An 11,176-nucleotide genomic window follows, 5' to 3' on the forward strand; every position below is an offset into this window, starting at 1 on the left:
TAATATATGGTCTATTTTGGAGAATGCTCCATGTGCAGGTAAAAAAATGTGTATTCTTCAGCAGTTGATGAAACATAAGCTAGGCCTGTTAGGTCTGGTAGGTAGTTTAACGCCAGTGTTTCTTTGTTGATTTTCTTTCTGGATGAGCTGTCCATTACTGAGAGGGGGGTGTTAAATCTCCTATTATCATTTTATTGTTGTCTATCTCTTCCTTTAGATTTATTAATGTTCACTTTATATACTTTGGAGTTCTGCTGTTGGGCACATAGATATTTATAATTGTTATGTCCTCTTGCTGAATTGACCCCTTTATCATTATATAGTGACCTTCTTTGTCTCTTTTTACAGTCTTTGTTTTGTAGTATATTTACCTGATACAGGTGTAGCTACTCCTACTCTTTTTTGGTTTCTGGTTGCATGGAATATCTTTTTCCACCCCTTCACTTTCAGTTTATGTGTGCCTTTATAGGTAAGGTGTTTTTCTTGTAGGCAGCATATGGCTGGGTCTTGTTGCTTTGTCCATTCAGCCAATCTATGACTTTTTTTTTTTTTTTTTTTTTTTTTTTTTGAGATGGAGTCTCTCTCTGTCACCCAGGTTGGAGTGCAGTGGCATGATCTTGGCTCACTGCAAGCTCTGCCTCCTGGGTTCATGCCATTCTTCTGCCTCAGCATCCTGAGAAACTGGGACTACAGGTGCCTGCTACCACGCCTGGCTAATTTTTTGTATTTTTAGTGGAGATGGGGTTTCACTGTGTTAGCCAGGATGGTCTCGATCTCCTGACCTCATGATTTGCCTCCTCGGTCTCCCAAAGTGCTGGGATTACAGGCACGAGTCACTGTGCGTGGCCCACTCTATGATTTTTAATTGAAAAATTGAGTCCATTTATATTCAGTGCTATTCATGATAAGTAGGACTTACTGTGTCATTTAGTTGCTTATTTTCTGGTTGTTTTATAGCTTGTCTCTTCCTTCTTCACTGTCTTTCTTTGTAGCTAAGTGATTTTCTCTGGTATCATGCTTTAATTCATTGCTTTTATTTTTAGTAAATCTATTGTAGGTTCTTGCATTGTAGTTACCATTAGGCTTACAATAAATATCTTATAGATATAGTAAGTTATTTTAAGGAGATGACAATTTATCTTTTTTTTTTTTTCTGAGATGGAGTTTCGCTCTTGTTGCCCAGGCTGGAGTGCAGTGGTGCGATCTCAGCTCACTGCAGCCTCTGCCTCCCAGGTTCAAGCGATTCTCCTGCCTCAGCCTCCCAAGTAGCTGGAATTACAGGTGCCCGCCACCATTCCCAGCTAATTTTTGTATTTTTAGTAGAGACAGGGTTTCACCATGTTGGCCAAGCTAGTCTCGAACTCCTGACCTTGTGACCTGCCTGCCTCAGCCTGCCAAAGTGCTGAGATTACAGGCAAATAGATAAAAGAATAGATAAAAAGAAAAAAAAAAAGGAGAAAGTTCTATACTTTAACTCCATCTCCCCTAAATTTTGACTTTTACTTTTCTGAGTCTACCTTTTTTATATTACCTACCTCTTGACAGACTTCTGTAGCTATTATTATTTTGCTAGATTTGTCTTTTGGGCTTCATACTAGAATTAAGAGTGGATTGTACACTGCAATTACAGTATTTAAGTATTCTGTGTTTGTCTGTGTCCTTTTATCAGTGGGGTTTATATCTTCAAATGCTTTTTTTTTTTCATGTTAATTGTTTTTCTTTCTTTCTTTCTTTCTTTTTCCTGCATGAAAAACTCCCTTTAAGCATTTCTTATGAGTCTGAAGGTGGTGAATTTTCTCAGCTTTTATTTGTCTGGGAAAGACCTTATCTGTCTTTCATATTTGAAGGGATGGCTGCTGCATGTAGTATTCTTTGATGGCAGGTTTTTCTTTCAGCACTTGGACAATGTCATTCTACTCCCTCCTGGCATGTGCAGTTTACATTGAGAAGTTTGTTGCCAGATGAATTGTACTTCCTTTGCTATTTGCATATTTTCTCTTACTGCTTTTAGGATCCTCTCTCTATCTTTGACCTTTGAGAGTTTGATTATTGCATGCTTTGGAGTAGTCTTATTTGGGTCAAATCTGTTTAGTGTTTTCTGACTTTCCTGTACTTGGATATTTATATCTTTCTCATGTTTTAGAACATTTTCTGTTATTTCTTTGAATAAGTTTGCTACCCTTTGTTCTTGCTTATCTCCCACTTGAACACTAATAATTCTTAAATTTGCTATTTTGAGGTAATTATCTGTATCTTGCAGGTGATCTTTTTTTGCTTATCATTCTCTTTTCTCCCCTGTGTATTCTCAAATAGCCTGTCTTTGGGCTCAATGAATCTTTCCTCTGCTTGATCCATTCTGCTATTGAGGGCCTTTAATGAATTTTTAGTTCAGCAAATATGTTTCTCAGTTCCAAGATTTCTGTTTGATTTTTTGTCAGTTATTTCAATCTCCTTGTTAAATGTCTCTGATAAATTAATTTTTCTATTTATCATTTTCTTTATCATTGGAGGGGAGGGAAAGAAAGCAAGCAGAAGTAGGGGTATAGTTACACTATTTAAGGAAGAGCTGAATACAAAGACAATGAATCTTTCATAGTCTCAACAACTCCACAATGAATGTGGATTATGTCATTTATAATTCACATTGGATCAAAAAAATTGGTTCCCCTCTGTGTATATCAATTTAATTCAAACCTTATTATCTTCAAAATACAAAGATGAATACTACAAGATAAACTCTTACTGCAATAGTTACTTTCTAAGTAGAAGACCAAACACCAAAGGGAATCTCTCTTTCCAGTGTCTTTTGATATAACAAAATTTTGTCAGAGTTGAAGTCTAAAACTTAAATAAGCATTCTCATGGCCAAGTAAGAAACTATAGTTGTTTTTATAGTTGTTTTGGGTATTACCTTACAATTAGCATATGTATTACATATTAAATTAAATTCAGCATTAAATAGGACTGTATAATTTTGCTGTTAATGATGATAGCAGTGATGATGCTGGTAGAAAAAGCCTGTCTTTAGCCCAAGAAAAGTAATAGAGAAAAATGTATCAAGCAGAAAGCAGACACAGAGTTGAGCATTTTTTGACTAGGAAAGAGAATTTTAAGCATAGAAATATAAAAAGAAAAGTACTCCCTTATTTCCCCTACGTGGAATATGAAATATTTATTAGATCTACTGGACAAGAACAGAATAAGTACTCCAACTTTACTGCAGCATTACAAAAAATTCATCCCTTCACCACAGTGTAAGATTTAAGAGCAACCTGCCCAAGGATGCATGTTATATAAAACACAACAAGATTGCTACTGCCCTGCCAAGTACTTCCAGTCCCTACCACGTCCTACTGAAATGCTGATGGTCCCAATTAGTTTTATTAAAATACTTCTTTAAAGAAAAAGATAAAGCATTTAAAAAGACAAGTCAAAATGCTTCAGGAACCACATATCCAACACAAACTTTATCCTCAAATGAGTTATGTTTGCCTCACCCTGATAAACTTTTATTTTACTCAAATTAGAGCAATAATCTTCCACATGTAAATGTCTTCCCTGCCCAATAATTTAAAAAAAAATCCAAAATCATTAGTTAAAAAAAAATAAGAATTAACAGACCCTTTAAATTTGTTTTAAATATTTTTAAGGTTTAAAAATTGTTTAAAGTTTGTAATTCCTAGTAGGAAAACATTATGTGGATGAATACCCTAATGGCAAACCACTGTAAAATGCTTCAGCTACATTTGGGGAAGAGGGGTAGGGATTATCTTCAAAGCACCCCAGCTCTCTTTATGAGAAGGTCAGAGATACGCTGGTTTGTATTATTGTGACATCCACAAGGTGATCTAGGTTGCTTTTCCTCCAGCAAGGGCTTTATTCATCAGAAGGGCATTATGCTTGACCTCCAAATTTGGCTGATAATTTACTGATAAGATTCATAACCTTTGAGTTTCTCTGGAATTGTGACATATTTGCTGGGTTCTGAGCTACATCCTGGAAGGCCACCATAACTTCTGGATCCTGCATGGCTGCAAGAACCTCTGAATCACTAATAATTTCATTGAGTCCAGGCATTCTGGCCATTCCAGATATTCCTCAGAGAAAATTACCAGGCATTGCCCCAGGAAAGCCACCTGGAAAAGAGCCATACTGAGCTCCTGACTGTCGTCTGGCTTCTTCTTCCCTCTGGGCGCTCTCATGCTCTTCTTGAGCCTTCTTAACTCTTTCTATTGTTTATTTGATCTCTCACCCTTCACATTATCGCTCATACTTTCTCTGATGTTCTGCAGTTTTCTGTGCCCTAGGTTGAACTTCTTTCAGCATTGCACTAGCATCTTCATCATAATCCAGTTTACAGGCAAGGGCAAGATCATGGGCTGCTTCTTCCCAGGGGCCTAGAAGTCGGTGTGCTTTCCCTCACCATTTGTAAGGCTGAGCTGAATCAGGATTTGTTTCAATGGCTCTGTCACAGTCTCAGATAGCAGCATTTGGCTCCTGTAATTTGACAAAGAACTTGCCCTCTTGGCATACAGAATGACCAAGTGAGGATTCAGCTTGATGGCATCTGTGAATGAGTCAATGGCTTTCTGCAGTTCACCATCATTTAGGACTTCAATAGCAGCCACTTTCTTATCATTTGCCTAATCCATCATCTCCTCTGCTACATCTCCCATTTCTTGAGGGGCATCAGTGTCTGGTTCAATCACACCTTCATTATCAATTACTAGATCACTTTCCTCACTTGATGGTATTAGATATGAGTTCTAAATTTCTCTTCAAAGAATCGATATATCAGTATGTTCAATTCTTTGCCTTCTACTTTTAAACTTAACTTCCGCATAAAGCAGCCTTTTCTGATCACCTGCTCCACTCTGACTCATTCCAATTACCTGAGCCACCCTGACTCATTCTGATCACCTGCCCCACCCTGACTCATTCGGATTACCTGCTCCACCCTGACTCATTCTGATCACCTGCCCCACCCTGACTCATTCTGATTACCTGCTCCACCCTGACTCATTCCGATTACCTGCTCTGCCTTAACTCATTCTGATCACCTGCCCCACTCTGAGTCATTCTGAGCACCTGCCCCATCCTGACTCATTCCAATTACCTGCTCCACCCTAACTCATTCTGATTACCTGCTCCGTCCTATTCTCCTCCGCCCTGACTTATTCCATAACCATTTTCCTGCCAACCCATTCACCCTGTCACTCTCTTTAACTTAGTCAATCAGAATTAGTTTAACCTGTGTGGTCTAACCCTAGCCAATAGGGGAACGACACAGCAGCAGGGGCCATGTGCATCAGGAATAAGAACCCCTTCCTTTTCCTTGCCCAGGTGTGCTCTCACTATTGTTTCATCTGTGACTGAGCACCCTTTCTGCAGAAAGTAATGATGGCCTTGCTAAGAGATCATTTGTCTCCATGCTGACTTTTCTTTGCAGCACTGTTATAACAATTTTGGGGGCTCGTCCAGGATTACATTCTCCTCTGGGGGCAGTCTCCGGTCTTCGCTCATGAGAAGGCGTGCCCCACCGCCTTGTTCTTGGCGGTCTCAGGAGTGAGGAACCGAGACCCACCCAGTGTGATGAATAAACCAGGACTCTCAGCAATGTGGAAAGAAACTGGCTAGCAACCTAGGGTAAAGGATCCTCACATACTGCAGCAGCGACTGTGCACAGACCAAGGAAGGAGACCAAGGGAGCCACAGATGAAGCCACAGACCAAGGGAGCCAGTAAAGTACCTCCTTGGTGGTCAAATTCTGGAGGACTAAATGTGAGTGTGCGTGAATGATCACAAACAACCCTACTTATGGTGGTGTTCATGTGGATGGTGACAAGTCCTACTGCTGGAGTAAGTGGATTCTCTCTGTGGTTCCGTAGCTACCTCATATGGCTTAGGGTGGATCCTGCTGTGGGATTTATACTGGCATGCCAATGCTAACAGGGGTCTAATTCTTCCTTAGGGGAGCAGTCTGAGAGGACAACATGAGTAGGAAGTGTGCAAGGGACCTTCAGAGGGGGAAAGGGAGGAAACAGGTCAACCTTCCAGGGCAGCAAGGCAGGACATCCCTGGTTTGAGGGGTTGAACCTTCCAGGACAGGCAAGACAAGACATCACTGGTTTGAGTGGTTGAGCCTTCCGCAAATTTCAGGGGGTTGAATCTTACACAAACCTCTGGTAGTAAGAAAAATACTCAGCACTCCCCTTTCCTTTCTTCTTGGGGGAAAGAAAGAGTAGCTGCACTACTGCTGGTCCCTCCCCTAGGGGAAGGGGAAGGAGAGGGGAGAACATCAGAAGTGGCTGGCAGAGGCAGGGAAAGACCAGCAGAGAGGAAAGAGAAACTTGGAGAGGAAGTTAGAGAGAAAGAGAAACAGAGAAAGAGACAGAGTCAGAGAGAGAGAGAGAGAGGCAGAGAGGGAGAAAAAGAGACAAAGAAGGAGTCAAAGAGAGTCAGAGAGAAAAAGAGAAGTAGTAAAGAGAAAACAGTGTACCCTATTCCTTTAAGTGCCAGGGTAAATTAAAAACCTATAATTGATCATTGAAGGTCTTCTCCTTGACCCTATAACACTCCAATATCACCTTGTTGTTAGTGTAAATAAGGGCGTAGCCTGAAAGCACTGAGGCCACTGACAACCCGTAGCCTTTCCTAATCAAAAATCCTTAACCCAGTAACCTGCAGATTGCTCAAATGCATTTAATCTGTAGCGGCAACTGCTTTGCTAACAGAAGAAAGCAGAAAAATAACTTTTAGGGGAAACCTCATTGTGAGCACACCTCATCAGGTCAGAACTACCCTAAGTCAAAAAGTAAAAAAAATAAATAAATAAAATGTAGCACACTGATTCAAGAACCTTAAAGTATGAGGCTATTCTGTTAGAAAAAGATGATTTAACATTAACCACTGAAAATTCCCTTAACCCAGTGGGTTTCCTAACAGGGGATCTAAATCTTAATTGATTGCCATACAAAAGTCCAACCAGACCTAGGAGGAACTCCCTTCAGGACAGGACATGTTTCCTCCCAGCTAATTCAGGGAAAAAGACACAATGGGTGTTCAGTAAGTGATAAGGAAACTCTTGTAGAAGCAGAATTAGGAAAATTGCCTAATAATTGGTCTGCTGAAATGTGGGAACTCTTTGCACTCACCCAAGCCTTAAAGTACTTACGGAATCAGGAAGGAGCCATCTATACCAATTCTAAGTTAATATGGACTGAATGAAGTCTTATTAATAGCAAAGAATAATTGAAATTCCAAACTTAAAAAGTTTTCAACAGAGGTAAAGTTTGCTAAAAATTGACAGTGTAACATGTATTATCCTAACTTCTAATTTTGTGGCCTAAGTCAGTCTAGTCCATAGACATGAAGGAAGTTCACTTTGGAAACGAATGGTTATCATCTTTGAAAACAAAACATGGGAGAGAATTTATGTAAAAACAATATTATATGGTAAATTCATGTCCTAAAATAAATTAACTGGTTGTTTAAAGAAAGAGATGTTTGCAACAAGTCAGAAAGTTGAGGCACATCAAAGAACTGTCTGTGAAAGTCATGAAAAAAAGTTATAAAAGGGAATTTACACAAGAAATGTTGTGTAATTTAAAAGTAATTAGGCCTCCTGAATGTAAAACTATTGAAGAAACAGTTTATGTGCAAGATGTGTAAAGAAAGTAAAATATATTTTGGGTAAAAGGATTATAAGGAGGCATAAGAATGTGGATTTTTACCTACATTGAAAGGTCAAAAAAATTTGTTTTATAGGTTTAGGCAAGTTTTGAAATGTTAATTGTAAAGGAAATTCTGTGTGTAAACATATTGGCTGAAGTTAGAGGTATCATCCAGTTTGTCTGTGAACCGGACATTAAAATAAAAGCAAAACAGGTTTTTCTTAAAGCATTAACCTGCTCTTTAACAAAAATTATAAAAGGTTAAAAACAGTCTATAAAAATCTTACCTTATGGTCAGACATTAAAATTGGATAAATATGTCTACAAGATTTTATTAAAATTAAGTTTAACATTAATAGCACACTAATATAAAGGTGAAATTTAGTTCATCTGGTATAAAATCATACAGGAAGCATTGTTAAATATAAAATGGTGTTTGGCTTTCTTTGGTCTAAAAACTAATAAAAATAGGTGCTAAAGAAAATTTCTCAGCAAGAAGGCACCAAGGACTATAAAGTCCACTGCTGATGTCCCCACATTTAAAACAAAAGATCAATTTCTTAGAAATTATTTATTTGGTTTATCCTCCACATTCTCTTCCCTTAAAACAAGAGGTCTTTCAGGACAGGCACCGCTTTTGGAGTTTCCAATACAGCAGCATCGGCCTGGGGATGACGTTCTCATCAAAGGGTGGAGAGAAGGGAAACTTGAGCCAGCCTGGGAAGGACCCTACATTGAGCTGTTAACCATTGAGACTACTGTTTGTACAGCGGAAAGGGATGGACACATCACACCTGAGTCAAGCAAGTGTCATTATCATCAGAATCATGGGTCTTTGTTCCTGGACCAACCTCTACCAAATTAAAGCTAAAGAAAACTTAGTCCATCTATCTTTTCCCTTCCTTTCCTTAGTCAGTGCTTATATCCATTACTATTCCTACCACTAGCAACTCTAACCCCACTTTAGAGCGCTTCTATGGTTTAGGAGCAGAAGTCACTGGAAAGGATCCTATAGGCTTCTTTAAGGTGTGCTTTATTCTCCCTCCTCCACGTCCTACAGCTGCCCCTTTCCCAAACCTATGAAGTCAAACTATGAGTTGCCTCATGCCAAATGACAAAAGCAAGGTCTCAGTAGTAGAAATAAGAGACTTAAGGCAAACCATAGCCATTGAAACAGGTTATAAAGATGTCAATGCCTGGTTAAAATGGATTAAATATTCCGTCTACACGTTAAACAAAGGCAATTGTTATGCTTGTGTGCACGGCAGGCCAGAGGCCCAGATTGTCTCCTTTCCACTAGGGCGGTGTTCCAGTTGACCGAGCATGGGCTGCATGGTAGCTCTTTTCTAGGATTCTACAGCCTGGGGTAACAAGTTGTGCCAAGCTCTCTCTGCTATATCCTGAATTTCAACACCCTGCAGGTAAGCTCTTGAGAGCCATGCAGCTACCATCTCCCAACACTAAATTCACTTCATGTCTCTCACGACAGGGAGGAAACTTAGTGTTCCTTGGAGACCTGAAGGGATACAGTGAGCTTAAAAATTTTCAAAAGCTTACCAATCAGTCAGCCCTTATTCATCCCTGAGTGGATGTGCAGTAGTAGTATGGTGGACCTTTACTGAACACTCTGCTGAGCAACTGAAGTGGGACTTATGCTTTAGTCCAATTGGCTATCCCTTTCACCCTGGCATTTCATCAACCAGAGAAAGGAAAAATAAGACATTGTAAAGCAAAAGAAGCCCCTTATGTGTCGTTTTACTCTCATGTCTATTTAGACACAGTTAGAGTCCCATGGGGAATACCAGATCAATTTAAAGCCCAAAATCAAATAGCTGCAGGTTTTGAGTCAATATTTTGGTGGGTGACAATAAAATGTAACTTGGATAAACTACATCTATTACAACCAACAGCGATCTGTTAAAGGAATAGCTGAATAATTAGGGGCTACTAGCCAGATGGTTTGGGAAAAATAAGATAACCTTAGACATGATACTAGCAGAAAAAGGAGGAGTTTGTGTCATAATTAAAACTCAGTGTTGCACCTTCATCCCAGACAACACTGCCCTGATGAAAGTATAACAAAGGCATTGCAAGGTCTGACTGCTCTGTCCAATAAGTTAGCCAACAACTCAGGGGTAAATGACCCCTTTATAAGATGGCTAGAAAAGTGGTTTGTTACATGGAAAAGAATAATGGCCTCAATTCTTACTTCCCTCACAGCTGTAATGGGTTTACTTATTCTTGTCAGGTGCTGTCATACCATGCATCTGTGGGTTGGTACAGAGGCTCATAAAAATGGCACTTAACTAGAACCTCCCTTAACTGTCCTCCAGGTTATCCAGAGAAGCTTCTTCTTTTGGAAAATCAAGCAGAACAACTAAGCCAAGGCATGTTAAAGAAGTTTGAAGAGAAAGAGCTGTAAGGAAAATGCAAGAGGAGGGAATGTTAGATATGAGTTCTAAATTTCTCTTCAAATAATCAATATGTCAGTATGTTCAGTTCTTTGCCTTCTACTTTTAAACTTAACTTCCTCATAAAGCAACCTTTTTCAATCACCTGCTCCATCCTGACTCATTCTGATTACCTGCTACACCCTGACTCATTCTGATTACCTACTCTGCCCTGACTCATCCTCCACCCTGACTCATTCCATAACCATTTTTCCCGCCAAATCACTCACCGCCGTCATTCTCTTTAAATTAGCCAATCAGCATAAGTTTAGCCTCTACAGTCTAACCCTAGCCAATAGGGGGACAACACAGCAGCAGGGGCCACATGCATCAGGAATAAGAACCTCTTCCCCTCCCTTGTCCAGTTGTGCTCTCGCTGTTGTTCCATTTGCAACTGAGCACCCTTTCTGCAGAAAGTAAAGATGACCTTACTGAGACATCATTTGTCTCCATGCTGACTTTTCTTCACAGCACTGATTATCTCTTTCTAACAATGGTTCATCTGCCTTTAAGTCTTCCTCCACCTTCTTACTATCAGTTTTTTTTTTTCCCCTTGGTATTTTCTTCTCATTTAGCTTTCTGAGTAGCAGATGCTACTTTACCCCCCATGCTCTCCACCCACTCCCTCAGGAAGCGCATTTCCTTAGTGTGCAGAACGTTCAGATCCTGCTTACACATTTTCACAAAGGCCCAAAGCTCTTTCACTTTGCGGGGGTCCATGGTTGGGAGGTGGTGGGCGAAGCTGAAGGGCTGCAACTCAGTTCCAGGCCCAGGCGTGGCTTGGTGTTACCACACAGAAGACTCTGATAAATTTATGAATTGCATTTCTATGTTATCTTGGAGATTACACAGAATAAAACTGGTATTTTGAATTCTTGGTCAGAGAGGTCACATACTGCCATCTTGTTAGGGTCAGTCACTGGTTCCTTGTTTTGTCCATTTAGAGATGGCATTTTCCCCTTGTGGATATAGGTCTAATGTCTTTGCATTGAAGGATTATTTATTCCAGTCTTTTCTGCTTGGCTTTTTTTGGTTTTTATTAGATGGAGTCTC

At 39.8% G+C, this 11,176-nt stretch overlaps 1 pseudogene; it reads right to left on the reverse strand.

Moving 5' to 3' along the window:
- Window positions 1–3,894: 3,894 nt before the first annotated feature.
- On the reverse strand, window positions 3,895–10,843 carry LOC105475049 (hsc70-interacting protein-like; annotated as a pseudogene).
- Between the last annotated feature and the right edge of the window lie 333 nt (window positions 10,844–11,176).

This window comes from Macaca nemestrina, chromosome 6 (assembly GCF_043159975.1).
Source record: "Macaca nemestrina isolate mMacNem1 chromosome 6, mMacNem.hap1, whole genome shotgun sequence".
NCBI classification, from domain to species: domain Eukaryota; kingdom Metazoa; phylum Chordata; class Mammalia; order Primates; family Cercopithecidae; genus Macaca; species Macaca nemestrina.